Genomic DNA, 15,816 nt, shown 5'->3' with positions numbered 1-15,816 from the left:
GAACGGGGGGGGGGGGGGGGGGGGGGAAGTCGCAATCAGGCGGGTACACCCTGGACAGAGAGCCAGTCCATCGCTGGGCAACACAGAGACACACAGGACAAGCAATCACGCACACACACTCACACCTAAGGACAATTTGGACAGTCAACCCAACAGTCATGTTTTTGGACTGTGGGAGGAAGCCGGAGTACCCGAAGAGAACCCACGCATGCACAGGGAGAACATTCAAACTCCATGAAAGATCCCAGGCTGGGAAGCAAACCCAGGACCTTCTTGGGCTCCAAGGCAACAGCTCTAACCACTGCACCACTGCGCAGCCCTGATCCTGTGTGAGATATTGTAAATCTTTGTGGAAAGAAATTGTCCAATTTCTTTGCGTAGACGTAAACCCTCTACTGCAGCCTGCCACTGGGGGGCCACATTTACACCTTGTGGATTAAACCTCCACTTTATTTTGGCATATCTTATCCTTCTGCATCCATGGTTTTAGATAGCTCTTTGAACTTTTTATGTTTGGAGAAGATTGATGATCTGGCATCTAGGCTGAGACTAAAGTGGATTGCTGCCAAGTTTAAACAATTCCAATCTAAAACATTTCATAATGAATCACGCAAACCAATTTGAATGGTTATTCTTGCTGAAAAAATCTTGCCAGAGGTTACCCATGCTGCACCAATTGTGCTATAGCTAGCTGCTTCTGTTGCTATTTGCACTTGCTAACAATTCAATTCAGTTTCAATTCAAGTTTATTTATATAGCGCCAAATCACAACAAGAGTCGTCTCAAGGCACTTCATTCCAATACAGGTCAGGGGCCTCATTTATCAAGCTTGCTTACACACAAAACGGGGTTGGAAAACTGCGTAAGCAACTTTCCACGCAAACTTTGGGATTCATGAAAGAAAACTTAGTGGAAAAATGTGCGCAACTTTAAGTTGACAAAGGACCTGGCTTACGCACATGTTGGACATGGAGAGCACCTGCAGTGCTGCTGCTGAGAAGGATAAATTTAAGAAATCCTGCAGCACTATCACTTGTACTGCTTCGTTTTCACACAGAACAAGACCCCCCACATGCACACACACGCGCACACACACACACACACACACACATGCACGCACACTCACACACACACACGCGCGTGTGTACACACAGCCTGAAGCGCAGAATACGGAATGCAGAATATCAGCAGGGGGACAGATTGAGACAGAATGTTATGCGTCTGTGACAGTGTGAGTGTCCTGTCACTGTGACCTGATTGATCATGCACCCAGGCTACTTGGACAAGGGAGATCTCTGTTTGGCTGACTGGTTAGCGTGCGTTACTTTCACCTGGGAGTCTGAGGATCGAATCCCAATTGGACAATCTTTTTAATAACCGCCACAGATCTCTCAGAAAAATTCACAACATTGACGGCTTCAGCAACGCTGTGCCACTCCGTGGATTTTCATTATTTATTTTGCAAAAGCACTTCCTTTCATTTCTCCTCCTCACCTACAAGTACCTCAACTTCTCTTGTGAAATAGCACTTCCTTGATCTGCGGTCGCCATTGGCAGAGCGCCGCAACAGCCGGCTTATGTATATGCATGAGATCCACAAGGCACTTTGCTTTGACTATTTATGGCAGTAAGTGGGCATGGTGAGGGCGGGATGTGACTAAAAATCAGCAGAGAAACTTTCTAGATAGTCTCTGATTTATGAAGCGCAGACTGCGTGCAGCTGTGCGTACTCCATGTTTGATAGATCACAAACCTTCTTGGCGTACGTACATTTTTTTTGCTGAGCTTAAGTATAAGCCTATATAAGGAACCCAGCTGGTTGCACTGAGTCACTGACTAGTGTCAGAGTCCTTACAGCAATCCTCATAATAAGCAAGCATGCAGCAACAGTGGAGAGGAAAACTCCCTTTTAACAGGAAGAAACCTCTAGAGGATCATGGCTCAGTATAAGCAGCCATCCACCTCGACTCACTGGGGATTAGGAAGACAGAGCACACACACACACACACACACACACACACACACACACACACATGCACGCACGCACGCACGCACGCACGCACGCACGCACCACATATACCAAGTAGTGTTTCTATGGTTACATTGTGATTTCTTAGTAAATATTCAATTTAGTGAGGGATAAACTTAATTGTATCTATCTTAGTGAACCATAATTAATTCAGCAGGTAAACTAGTAGTAGCACATTCCATGTCAAGGAAAGTAAAATGTTATTATCAGGAGAGGGAGAATGTTTAAGTGGTTAGCAACAGTGTTCACGCCAATGGCCCCCTCCATGAGGCCATCACAGCTCAGCAGAACATCATTGGAGCTTCTTCTGGGGATAAAAACACTTAAGAGAAAAATAAAGTTAACAGCTGAAACAGCAGGAAATATGCAATTAAAGAGCAAATTATAGAAGAAAGTAGTAGTGTGGAAAGTGGTCAGTATGTCCTTCAGCAGTCTAAAGCCTGGTTTATGCTTCTCCGTCAGCTCCGCAAGGGACAGACACGCACGGATTGACGGAAGCGTTTTGCTTTCATACTTCTCCGTCTCCTGGGGAGTGTTGCAAAGCAATTGCCCGGCAGGACAACAGAGGGTGTAGCGCTGTTCTGTGGTATCCTGTCATGTATCGGGTCCAAGATAGTGTGTTTATATTGTGTTTCTTGTATATAAGAGACTTTTAACACCGACACATTTGTCTCTCATTCTCCCACCTCCATGCGCTCCCCACCTCTAAACCCACGTTTCCTGTCATTTCCGTCCACAAATAAAACGCTTGCTGCGCATCTTTTCACTCCTCCAGTCACGGGAGAATTAAACGTTCATACTTTTAGAGTTTTTTCGTGAGGTATTCTTCAAGCTTCTCCGTGTCTGCCACTAGTTATCCTCGTCTCTCTTTGCAATGGCAGCACTGTAAACAACAGCAGCGTCCTGACCTATCACAAGCTTGCGTAATCCGTCTCGTTCGACGGATGTTTAAAAAAGTGGGCTTGACTTCGTATGTACTTGCATGCTTGCCGGAGCCCTACGCAAGGACGGATAATGGTGTTGCGTGTCTCCGCACTGACGCAGACGGAGAAGCATAAATCAGGCTTAAGCCTATAGCAGCATAACTACAGAGATAACTCTGGATAACCTAGCCTTTTAGATGGAGGCATTTTGGAGGCAAGGCAAGGGAGAGCTGTCTTTACTGACTGTACACTCCACCTCGCTCTACCCCCCCCCACTTGTTCAGATCTGGGCTAACATCAGATTTTAACCATAGACCCTATCAAATGAAAATGTTTGAAGCCTATTCTTAAAAGTAGACAAGGTATCTGCCTCACGGACTAAAGCTGGGAGTTGGTTCCCCAGGAGAGGAGCCTGATAACTAAAAGATCTGCCTCCCATCCTATTTTTAGATATTCTGGGAGCCACCTGTAAATCTGCAGTCTGAGAGCGAAGTGCTCGGTTAGGAACGTATGGAACAATCAGATCACTGATGTATGAACTAGTTTTTCAGCATCACTCCTGGAAAGGATGCTTCTAATCTTAGCAACTCCTGGAAAGGATGCTTCTAATCTTAGCAACATTCCGAAGGTCGAAGAAGGAAATCCTATAAACATGTTTAACGTGGGATTTGAATGACATGTCCTGGTCAAAGATAACACCAAGGTTCCTTACTTTGTTCTTGGAGACTAATTTAATGCCGTTCAGGTCAGGTGATTGACTAAGTAGTTTCCTTTTTTGAATTTCTGGTCCAAAAATAAGAACTTCAGTCTTGTCTTGACTTAAAAGCAGAACATTTAGAGTCATCTGATTTTTTTAACAGCCATAGAGTTCTATGTCAATAACTTTGTAACACAAGGAGTTAAAATAAAAACTGGAATAAGATTTTTGACATTGAAAATGTTTCAAAAAGACTGAAATCCACTTTGTTCTTTGCACCACTCCTAGCTGTTTGCTTGTCAATTTTGTCAGCACTAATCTTTCTTCCTCCAAAAAGAAGATGCTGATAGGGCAAGAATACTTGTTCAGGACTTTTCTTCACAGAAAGATCTGAGTTACCACTTAGTCGATTGTTCCTTCCTAGATTAATAACTCAGCTGTCTCCAGTCAAGCACCCATCGTCCTAAAAAGTTCTTTTTTATGTCTCAGTGAGGCGTGCCAAATGTGTGCATGATCCATGAAGATAATCTGTGTCCTGTCTAAGATGGTTCCATGCTTTTTACACATGCTGAGTATACACACACACACACACACACACACACACACACACACACACACACACACACACACACACACACACACACACACACACACACACACACACACACACACACACACACTCACACGCACACACACACACACACACACACACACACACACACACACACACACACACGCATGCACATTGATGTCCTCAATTGTTCTGGGCTTGATAAAGGTCATGACACCAGAGCGTGATCATCACGGGGATGAGAGCACGATCCTTGTGTCATTAATTACAGAAACTTTATCCATGATTGATTCATTAAACACATTTGAGATATTTCAACTTGTAATCAAAGGACTTTTAGTCAAAGAGTTGATCAAAAATGAAATGAGAATTAATAGTTTTTTTAAGCGACCACTTCAGATTTGAAGCATTTTCAAGATAGAATAGCTTGTTTTTAATCAGGAGTGATGTCACAAAAACAAGAACTGGAGCAAAAATGAAATATAATTTTCCATCCTTGACCGATGATAAAATATAAGGGATCCAGTGTGGATAATAATCAGTCTGCCGCACTCTAAACGTGCTCCTAATCTGTTCTAATGGCTGGGTCTGCTGTACTAATTAGATAAATGACCACCTGCTCTTATTGTCATCTATGACATCTGGCTGAACAAAAGAAATAATTAGCCACATGCCCGATAAACAACTCTGCCTGAAACAGTTACCTCTCAAATGCATGTTTACCTGTCGAGGATTGGAGTTTGGAGCTTGGCGTGTTCTTCTGCTATTCTGCCAAGCCGAGACACGGATTAACAACTTAGTCCTGGATCACTAATCATGAGTCGCGTGGTTATTTTTGGCTTTTTTTTTCTAGGTTGGTACATTTTTTTAGTGACTAGGATCAACCGCAGTATCAAACATGCTTTTATTGTGGAGGCCTTTGAAAGTGGAGATCCCACAGTCCTGTGTGATTTGGGAATAATGGGCCAGACTAAACACAAAGGTAAACTTCCACATTAGGATGTGTTTAATTTGACTCTGTGTAAACATGTATGTGATGAATCATTCAAGTTTCTCTCCATGATTAAAAGCAAAGACATAATGAGATTTTTTGAAACTTGTCCAGCCGCCATCATGGCCCAGCTGGGCCAGATTCTCTCCGTTGTCACAGCGAAACTTTCCTGAACACCAACGTATTGATTGGGATATTGATTTTCAAATCATCCGTCATTGTAGAAAGTAGAAATCCAATTAAAAAATGAACCCTAAATGGTTAATCCAATCAAGACCATGAAATGTATCGATTTCCACCTTAAAATCAATAAGTTGTGTGTTGTGCTTGTGCAAGAACTCGAAATGTTTTCCTTTTCCCCCAAGAATGAAGCTTTGATGAAATAGTTTGCATGAACTGATGGTTCTCCACAATTAGGCAGTTGTAGTTTGAGTTAAATTACCACAGAATCACAAAATCTTATTCCGTTTTAATCTGACATGATCACGTATGATCTCACACGGGGGGAAACGTTGATCTTTTGTCAAACAGAACATGGACCACTGGAAACAGCCTTGAAGATAAACTAAAATGTTTATTGTAGACACGGAAATGCACAGCAAGTGTAGTAAAAAGTGAGTTTTATCTGTTGTGGGACCAGCAGTCTCCAAAGAATAGACACCTTACTAAACTACTAAAGAATAAAAAATAACAGCGGGTTAAAACACACAAATGCTCCAGTGTATTGGTTTTCAACCATTGTGTTGAATATTTACAACAGGATTGTTCCTTTGAATATTTGAAAGCCAAACGATAAAGATTTTAAAGTTATAAAACTGTTTGACGCATGTTTTAATTGCATTAATAATGAGTAAAACATGCTATTTAATTGGTACTTTAAAGTGATGAAGTGTATTTTCCCTAGCAATAGGGGGCAGTACATACTTAAATCATTGCAAGCAAGATTTTTTTTGTTTTTGAGCATGACCTTATCAACGGATTTCCATTAGGGTCAAGAATCACTGGGAGCACAACCTGCAGCCTCGGTAGAACATGAACATTGGAACACGTCTTGGTGGCTGCCGATGACGTATCTCCTAGGCAACCGGGGCGGGGCCAAGACATCAAGGCAATGTTCCTTGGCATTGAGAAACACCCTAAGGCCCTCTCCTTGCACTGTGCCCTACAGTCTTTTGTGAAGTGCACTTGGAGGAAGTGCGCAGTAAGGCTTTGAGGGCTGTCTCTGAAGCATTGTTCTGTTCAGCACTTTGGGTTGTATGAGCAACAGTAAAGGTGCGATATAAATTAATTTGACCTTGACCATGAGTGCGTGGTACACAGGTGAGCAAATAACTACCGAATTTGGATGGGGATCATTGCATTATTGACCACAACGTATGCTGGGATGCTGGTCACACTGCTCTTTTTTTTTAACCTTTATTAAAAACTTTCAAACAACCAAACAATTTGAAATAAATTTACCTTCATTGCTGATTTGTGTAAAACATTCAGAGCATCATTTAATTGACCTAGAAGGAACTTTTTTCATTTGAAAATACATATTTTCAGAACAGGCACTTGAGCCTTTTCTCCCGTAGCAATGGATTGTGGGAAATACCCTTCGCCCAAGTCAGCATCGATGCAGACTTGGGCGAAGTGCAGATCAAGGGTGCAAATGGGGAGTGATCAGCTTCCGCACTTCAGAATCAGGACACACTCGCACCCCTGGTCACGAACGCGCTATTGTGGAAGTGCGAGTGCTGGGATTCTGCCTCAGACCCTCTCTCATGTATTTTAGCCTCGATTTTTATGGTTTTATGTTACAAAGCTGCCAACATTTTTCAACATCTGGGCGTCATTTTATTCATTTTTAACAACATTTTGATTGATATTTCCAGAAATTAAAGAAACACTGTGCAAGTTTTTCATATGTTTCAATAATTTCCTTGAGCCAGTATGTGCTAAAATAACCCTTTAATGGTTAATGAAAGGTCACCTAGCACCAAAATTCCCCTGTGACCAGAACATTCCACTTGCAACTTCAGAGATGCGGGCCACTGATGCTGCAGTCTGGTTCCAGCTGCATATTTTAGATCATGAACACAGCTGATTTGTTTAGATGAATCACTCCTGTAGATACTAATGAAGGGTGGGGAGACATTTCAGCTATTAGACTAAGGACTAACACACAGCAAGGAGATAAGTTTTGCTTATGGTTCTACAAACTGACACTAGGGGGTGCTAAAAGCAAAATATACTGGTGAACGATTTCTAGGAAGTAGAGGTGAGTCATCATTACAGCTGACCTTCAGACAGCAGGTTTTGGAGTCTTATATTCTGATATGTGGACGCCTCGGATTGGATAACAGCAACGCGACTCTACCACTGACTTGCACAAATAAAGCTAGTTTGAAGGAGTTGCAGCTGTGTTTACAGTTAGCTTCTAGTAGTTGAGATAGTCCCTGCTTTTGGAGGCAAAACCAACAACCCCCTTGATGAGTCAACATGGGTGAGTCCATGAATGTTAAGTGACAGTGTGACGTAGAACTGTCAGGATTTTCTAATTTTATATTTTTTATTTTATATTAGAAGCTAATGCAGGAGAAAGGTGTAGGAGACTATTTTTATGTTCAGCCTGCATGAAAAACTCAGAGTGACCGATTATAATCAGAAATAATTATTAAAAGATGGGTCTTAAACTGGCTTTTGCATAGTGGGTAATAATTACCACATTTGCTTTTCCTAAAATGTGCTATCGATGGCAAACTTGCACATGAGACACCACATTAGACTGACAGTCTTATTTGAAGTATATTAAATAAATAAATATGTATTTGCCAGAAATTTACAATTTCAAAGTAAAAAAAAAATCACCTAAGCTGGTGTCTAAAAAAATGTAAAAAAATAAGTTGAACATTGTAATTCTCCTGCTTTGAAACACAATAAAAACATAAAAGCAGGAAAAAAGTTGTTAGTTGCATGAAACTTGAGTAAAACATTCAAATGTGCAAATTGATTAAAAGCCAGGGTAAAATAGATCCCTTGTGATGTCATTTGAAAAGTGAAAAATCAGAACCTAAAGACAAGCCTCAACTTTTTTGAATTTAATCCGCCAGATTTCCTGCATTATAAAAATGTTGCTTTTAAAAACTCAACAAAATGAACGTTTTGAGCTTTGGAGTTTTACTTTCACAAAGAATGTAATTTTTTCTGTAAGATCCATCCTCAACAGAGCAGAAAACACATGGATTATTCATCTGTTTATAATCAATGAGCAGCTGTGTTTCATTTCGGCTAACAGTTAATGCACAACTAGTTGCATATTTATGTCAAAAGTGACAATGTAATCAAATAAAACTGCTGTTTTCACACATTCATCGTTGTAAAAGCTAAACGACTCGTGTAGAGTATGCCCACCGTCTTCGTGGGGAAGTCCAGCCGCCACTGAGCGGCCTGGCTGAGGAGGATTGGAATGAAACTCATCTCCTCTGGCATTTAGACAGCATTTACATCCACACACTATTCACTTATTTATGGGTCAAACAGTAAATCCACAAAGTCTGAAGCAACAATCGCCTTTTTATTTCTCTGATTTTTATTTATGGATTATATGACCATTAGGAGAGGAGGGGGAGGGTGGTGAGGTCATAAGGTCAGGGTGCTTGTAATTACCACAGTCAGGTCCAAGCTGTTGCAGATTTTTTTTTTCAATATTATCCCATCATGCAGCGTGGTGGAGGACTGGCTTACATGTGGCCCAGCATGCCCCCAGTGATGCCCCTTTGCTGTCGTCCACCGGACTGATCAGGAACGCCGGGATGGCCGGGAGACCCGCCGACAGATCCATTAAATGGCAGCTTTGTTATGACGTTTCAGCCCGAACGTGGTGGATGGTGAGTTTGACTCTGCGTGTTATTTGATAAAGTTTGATAAAGTTAGGATGGTTGGAGGTTTCTGGACTTCATGATTGTTGGAAAACAAGGATTGCACTACACTTAAAATAATAACTACTGTTCTCTATCGGCGGCTAATGCAGGAAATAGGGGTAGAGGACTATTTTCTACTTTTTGCAAGTAAAACTCAAAAGTGACCGATTATATTTCAAAAATAAGAATTAAAAGTAAAACATAAAAAGAAATTCTCTGTCTACTTGCTCTTCACTTATGTACAACTCTGAAATACAACTTTATTAAGAAAAAAATCCAAGTAAAATGAACCGGTCTTAGTAGAAGTAAATGTAAATTACTCTTAAGTGCATTTTACTTTGAAAGTATTAGGGGCTCCAACTTATTCATATTCCTGTGTACTTGTGCTATTTTAAGTGCAATCGGTTTGCATGCTTTTTTTGAGTAAGGTTAACTAATTACATTTTAGAGTGTAGCACCAAAAAGGAAAAAAAATGAAGAAGCAGTGGCAGGATTAAAGTGATGTTGAGATCAAGGTTGACAATTGAATATTTTGTTAATCTGGTCCAAACGAGCTGATCTGTTTCTCTAGAATGAGGTCATTCACAGAGCTTGTAGCAGCAGGTAAAACATTTAATGTTGCAGAATCCTAATCTGAAACATGTTAACTACATTTAAACATTTCTACACCTGCATGAGCTTAGCTAAGGATGAAAAAAATTAGGAAATGTGGAGAATAAAGGTGTGGAACACAGAAAAAAATGTTTTTTAAATGATATTTTCTGACTATAACAGGTCACTCTGAGTTTTTCATGTTCAGCCTGCATAAAAACTCACCTATCTCCTGCATTAGCTTCTGATAGAAAATAGACGGTGAAACTCTAGGATTAGAAAATCCTGACAGATCTACGTCACACTGTCACTTAACATTCATGGACTCACCCATCTTGACTCACGACGGGGAAGGTTGTTGTTGGTTTAGCGTCCAGGAAACAGCAGAGAACGTCTCAGCTAGTAGAAGCTAACTATTAGCATTAGCAACTCACCACACAGCAGAACTCCTTCAGGCTTGTGTTATTTATGGAGATAAAACATCAGCGTTGCAAGTCAGTGGTAGAGTCATGCTGTTAGCCAATCAGAGGAGAGATGTCCAAATATCCCGAAATGAGACTCCAAATTCTGAGGAGCTACACTCATCTCTGGTGTGGCTCACCGGAGCTTTGTTCCCCAGAGAACGGCTTAAAAGGCACTCATTACTGCTGTAGACCACTGCAAATGTATTGATTAAACGAGTGAACCATACCTTTAAAATGGAAATGTTGAGGGGGAAATGTCTAGGACCATGTGATATTTCACTTTTTCTTTTTTAATAAATCTGCATAAAGTTTCAAAATTCTGTGTTTTTCTCTCAGTATGGGTTACTGTGTGTACATTACTGAGGAAAAAAAGAATTAAATTGATTTTAGCAAATGCTACAATATAACAAAGAGTGAAAAGCTGATGGGGGGGGGGGGTCCTGAATACTTTCCGTACCCGCTGTGTGTTTCAGCTCTGTCAGCCGTCTAGAGGTGCCCGTTAATGAAAGTAGTTGCTGTCTGGGACAACGGTGGCAGAGGAGTTAAGTGGCTGGAGGGTTGTAGGTTTGATTACTGCTCAGTCTGTCGCTGTTGTTGTTTCCTTGGGCAAGACGCTTAAAGATATTAGCCTGGTGGTGGTGTTGGGAGGGACCGGTGGCGCCAGTGTTGGGCAGCTTCGACGTTGTCAGCGCGCCCCAGGGCAGCTGTGGCTTCGCTGTAGCTCATCACCAGCAGTGTGTGAATGTGTGCGTGCATGGGTGAATGATTGTTTTGTAAAGTGCCTTGGGGAGTTCTTGGATTGAAGTGAGGAAAAACGCTTAAGGTGCAATACAATTTTTCTGCCTCTAGAAGGCGCCCTCTGCCAACAAATGTTGGATTCCTGCTTTACTTTAATTCAACACTCCATTTCTTAGAGCTCTGCGGTTAATTTCAGACGTAAATAAAGATGCGTAATGATGCAGAACATTAAGACTTTGACGGTGATGCAGCATGAACTAGTCGTTAGCTTGTCAATCTAGTCGGTACTAATCTGTTTTTCCCAAAAGCGTGCCTTGTGGATGCAGGTGACTTTTTTGTTTGTTTTAACAGACAGGAATACATGTGTGAAGCCTCCAGCCTGCCTCTTTAGTCTGAGAGCTCTCCTCAAATGCAACTCTCTCTTCACCCTAAGCTGTGTTAATTTAGAATTGGACAAAGAGCCCTTGTCCAGCCCGCGCCTTTCCCATGGTGAAGAGGCAACGCAGGCTGACATTTCTCTCTGAATATTTATTTACTTGTCCGACTACAGGCCAGCTTTTATTGTGCTGTATCTCCAGGGTTTAAGCTGAGGTTCGTTTGTCTCTCTGGAAAACTGAAAGAAATTCCAGCCTCTGCTCAACCCCTGCTGGCCTGTTTGCTGTTAGCTTGACTGAGTGGGATGCTCAGCTTGCTCTGATAGTCCTAAATGAATTAAATGTTCTTGCATTTTTTTAAAACATGCTTTTGGGCTTTCTGTGAAACAGTTTTGTATTTTTATGCAAAAATCTTTAAATGAAAAATCCATTTATCAGATATTTTAATGAATTTTGCACAAAAACTCCTGAACTCCACAATTTAAAATTATGCCGTACAATCTAAGACACATAAAATGCTGCTTCATTTCTGAGCTTTTTTTCCCCTTTGCATGTTTATTACTTGTTATTGTTATGGTGAAGTTTTGCAGCTCGTGAACTAATTTCCACTGCAAAATCAAAGTGTTACTTATAAGAGCCCAAAGACATTTCCCCCTGCATTGAGAATTTCCCAAATTCTGCAAATTTAAAGCAAATTTACATTGTCAAGCATCGTTTTTAAAATAGTAAAACTTTTTCTATGTAGACATTTGCTGAGAATAAGGCTGTGGGATCAATATAAAAGTACATGTATTCTCACTTTTTCTGTCTTAGTTGCTTCGGTCCCAAGTCATATTTTGGAAAACTGTTAAACGTACAGTTTTTACGTTTACTAGATTATTTTTTTTCTCGTTAGTGTCAATAAGAAAACAAACAACGATAGATATGTTTAGGGTGGCATAGCTTTTTTAAAAATATTTTTTAGGGCAAAGGACATTTAATTTCTTTAACGCAATTTCTTTTCGTGACGTAAATTTTTTTTTCATGACCCACAAACAGGAAATGCAAAAGCTAATATATAATGAACACTTTCTAATGATGTAGTTGAGCAGATCAATTTTAGGAGTTCCTTAGAAACTATTATGGCTTAAAAGAATTACCTGAGATTACATTTTTGGTTATTGAGTGAAATTTGGTGAAAAAAGAGGAAAACATTTTATACAGTCACATAAAAACTGATTTTACATTCATGTAGGTTAAATGTATTGGAAATAATAATAGTAATAATAATAATAATTATTATTATTATTATTATTATTATTGATGTTGTTGTTGTTATTATTATTATAACATATTTTGAGTCATAGATTTTGTGAAAATAACGCTGAAACAAATAATCAATCTCCTAAAACTCTGATTCTCAGGCGATCCCTATGACCACAAGGGGGCGACAAGTTCCCAATGAATGTTGTGATTTTGATCTTTTGAAGCAGAGGGAGCGTGGTGTCCGTGTAAGCTGTGTGAAAAAGGATCTTTGTTGGTATTAATAACAGTTGGGGATTAAAATCAATTGAAATACTAAATACTTTTAAAGATTTAGTAAATGGTAGCTGTTTCATCAATTTCAGCCCCAAGAAAATTGGTTCCATTCAAAATAAATAAACAAATAAATAATATATTTATATTTTACACACACACACACACACACACACACACACACACACACACACACACACACACACACACACACACACACACACACATCTATATATATGTATATGTATATATATATATATATATATATATATATATATATATATATATATATATATATATATATATATATATATATATATACATACTTTAGGGCTTGAATTACAGTTTCATCTCTACGTTCTGTCATGGTAATGATGAATACTTTTTTTCACACCTGCCATTCATAAACATGTAATATTGCAGGCAACTACTGCTTTGTAGCTGCTAAAAATATTTGTTAACTTTTGATGATTTCTGGAAAAGTATTTTAACAGAATATTCTAAACTTATTTTCTTACAATCAAAACATTATTAATATTTTGTTATTTAAAAACTAGAGGGATCACACAGACTTTTTTGAGAAACAACTTCCATAATTATTATTATTGTTATTATTATTTTTTATTATCATTCTTCTTCTTCTTCTTCTTCTTCTTCTTCTTCTTCTTCTTCTTCTTCTTATTATTATTATTATTATTATATTGGTGTTTTTTTTTTTGGTTTCCATCATGAATCTGTGATCACTTCCCTGGATGTCCGACAGTGGATCTGTCAAACCCCAAAGAGCGTCAGAGGAGCGGAAGTGAGGGGCCCAGGGTACAGAGTCCTGGGGCCACCACTGCTGGCCAATGGGCAATCAGAAGGTGCAGGCTGTGTAACGGGGCTGTGTAAAGCTCTGGAAAAACTGCAGAGACAACCCGGAAATGGAAGCTTGTTGTTTCAAAATAAATGTTCAACCGTTATCGCAGGAAAATGTGAAGCTCTCGGACCACTTACTTCTGATTTAATGTTGACTGATATAATATATATATATATATATATATATATATATATATATATATATATATATATATGCCTGTCCGCCTTGCATAGATAATAAGTACACAACGGAACAGACAGATTATACATGTAAAATATGTATCACAAAATAACTTTGTGTGTGTATTTGATAAAAGTCTAGAACTGTGGTTACAAATGGTCATTTGAAAGCAAAGCCATGACCAGGGCACTGTGGAGTGTACCATAGGGTAAACATAAGAGAACAGCACGTACAGGAACAACCACAGTAGAGCGGTAAGTTACAGATTCTTATTGACAGTACACACAGGTGCTGAGTGGAACAGGGTATCCACATTCCACACTAGAGTGATGTGAAAGTCCCATGCCTCAGGTGATGTGAAATATGAGGTTCAAGAGTGTTTAAAGTTACTAAATGATGACTTAATCTATTCTTCCAAATCTGATGTATTTTTTAAATGGATCAAAAAAATACTGGATGGTGTTTTTTTTTGGGGGGGGGGGGGGGGGTGAAAATATGACTGAAACGGCACTTAAGTTTCAACATTACAAACATGCTCTAGAGTTATGTAGATGTTCAGCAAGGGCTTTTCCTCTAAAACGGAGTGAATCTGTTTCTGTAATGGAGTTCTCTGTGGTTCTCTTGTTGGGCCTTCATATGCTGCCCGTGTGCATATTTGCAAAATAATATCTATATATGCAGATGACACTTTGTTTAAATACAATTCAAAACTGATGGAAGGCACAACAAATATGCCAAATTTAGTATATTCTAATGTATTGTACTTGGACTTAGATTATTCTGTATCTCTTGACAAGTCTTTGCAATTACCAAGTAATGCCCACTGGATCGTATTTTGGTCACTTATTTTATATGTTTGATTTTATTTGCACGTTGGTCGGCATGTGCCTCAGAGTTAAACGAGTAGAATATTATTTAATCATGCTTTCTGTTCAAATGTAGATTCTATCCCATCCTCTTTTAATTATAGAGTGCTTTAAACACAAAGTGCTGAATAATGAAAGCAATTAAAATATATCTGAGATAAAACACATAGAAAAACATAAATAAAAGAAAACATTAAAGAAATGTGAGTGAATCACATCAAGCAAACGGTGTTAAAAGCCGACGAGAGAAGAAAACAAAGAAAACAAATGAGAAAAACAACAGTCTGGACCAACATATCAGTCTAAAATAAAAAAATTAAAAGTAGAGTACACTGATTTCTACTGTACAATAAGTTTTATTTATGTTGCACTTTCAGACAAAACAGGAGAGATGTGCAAAGTGCTTAACAGTAGCAAAATTTTAAAGCAACACCACATCAAACTATTAAAAGATCCTTATAAAAACAACAAGGATCACAAAATTATATAGTTTTAGAAACCTAAATGTGAAATCACTTTAACAAGGAGGGCAGGAAAACAATATATTCAGGATGACACAGATTCAAAAGCGTATTTAGTTGTTTTCCCATAAATGTTACACTTCTCACTGCACTTTTCCTCCTGAGTCCTTGTATTTTATTCTTTGGCACAAATGAAATCCCGTACGTGTCAGCTATTTATTTGTTCATTTTAAAGGTGCAGTATGTAAGAATATAGTGAGAATTGTAGTGAGAAAATCCTAAAAGTGTCTAATGTTTCAGTCATTTTGGAAGGAAGGTTATACTGAAACATTTTTCATATCCAGTTGGCTAAGGGTTTCACAACAAAGGAAGGCGAGCTTATACTGCTGCTCTAACTATTGTAATTGACGACGGCTGGCAAAAAGCTCCAGAGATGTTTAAAGTAGTTGCAGTAACCAAATTTTACCACAGGATTTGATTTTTCTTTTCATTTCAACACAATGCACCTTTAAATTGAATTGTTTAAAGGAGTGATTCACTCGTTTGATCAATAGATTTCCAGTGGTCTCTGGTAGGAATGAATGCCTTATAAGTTGTACTCTGTGCACCGGTTTCAGGAACTAGAAGTGAGCAACATCTTAGCTGAGCTTCA

The sequence above is a fragment of the Nothobranchius furzeri genome, chromosome 2, assembly GCF_043380555.1.
Source record: "Nothobranchius furzeri strain GRZ-AD chromosome 2, NfurGRZ-RIMD1, whole genome shotgun sequence".
Taxonomy (NCBI): Eukaryota; Metazoa; Chordata; class Actinopteri; order Cyprinodontiformes; family Nothobranchiidae; genus Nothobranchius; species Nothobranchius furzeri.
This window is presented reverse-complemented; position numbering follows the sequence as displayed.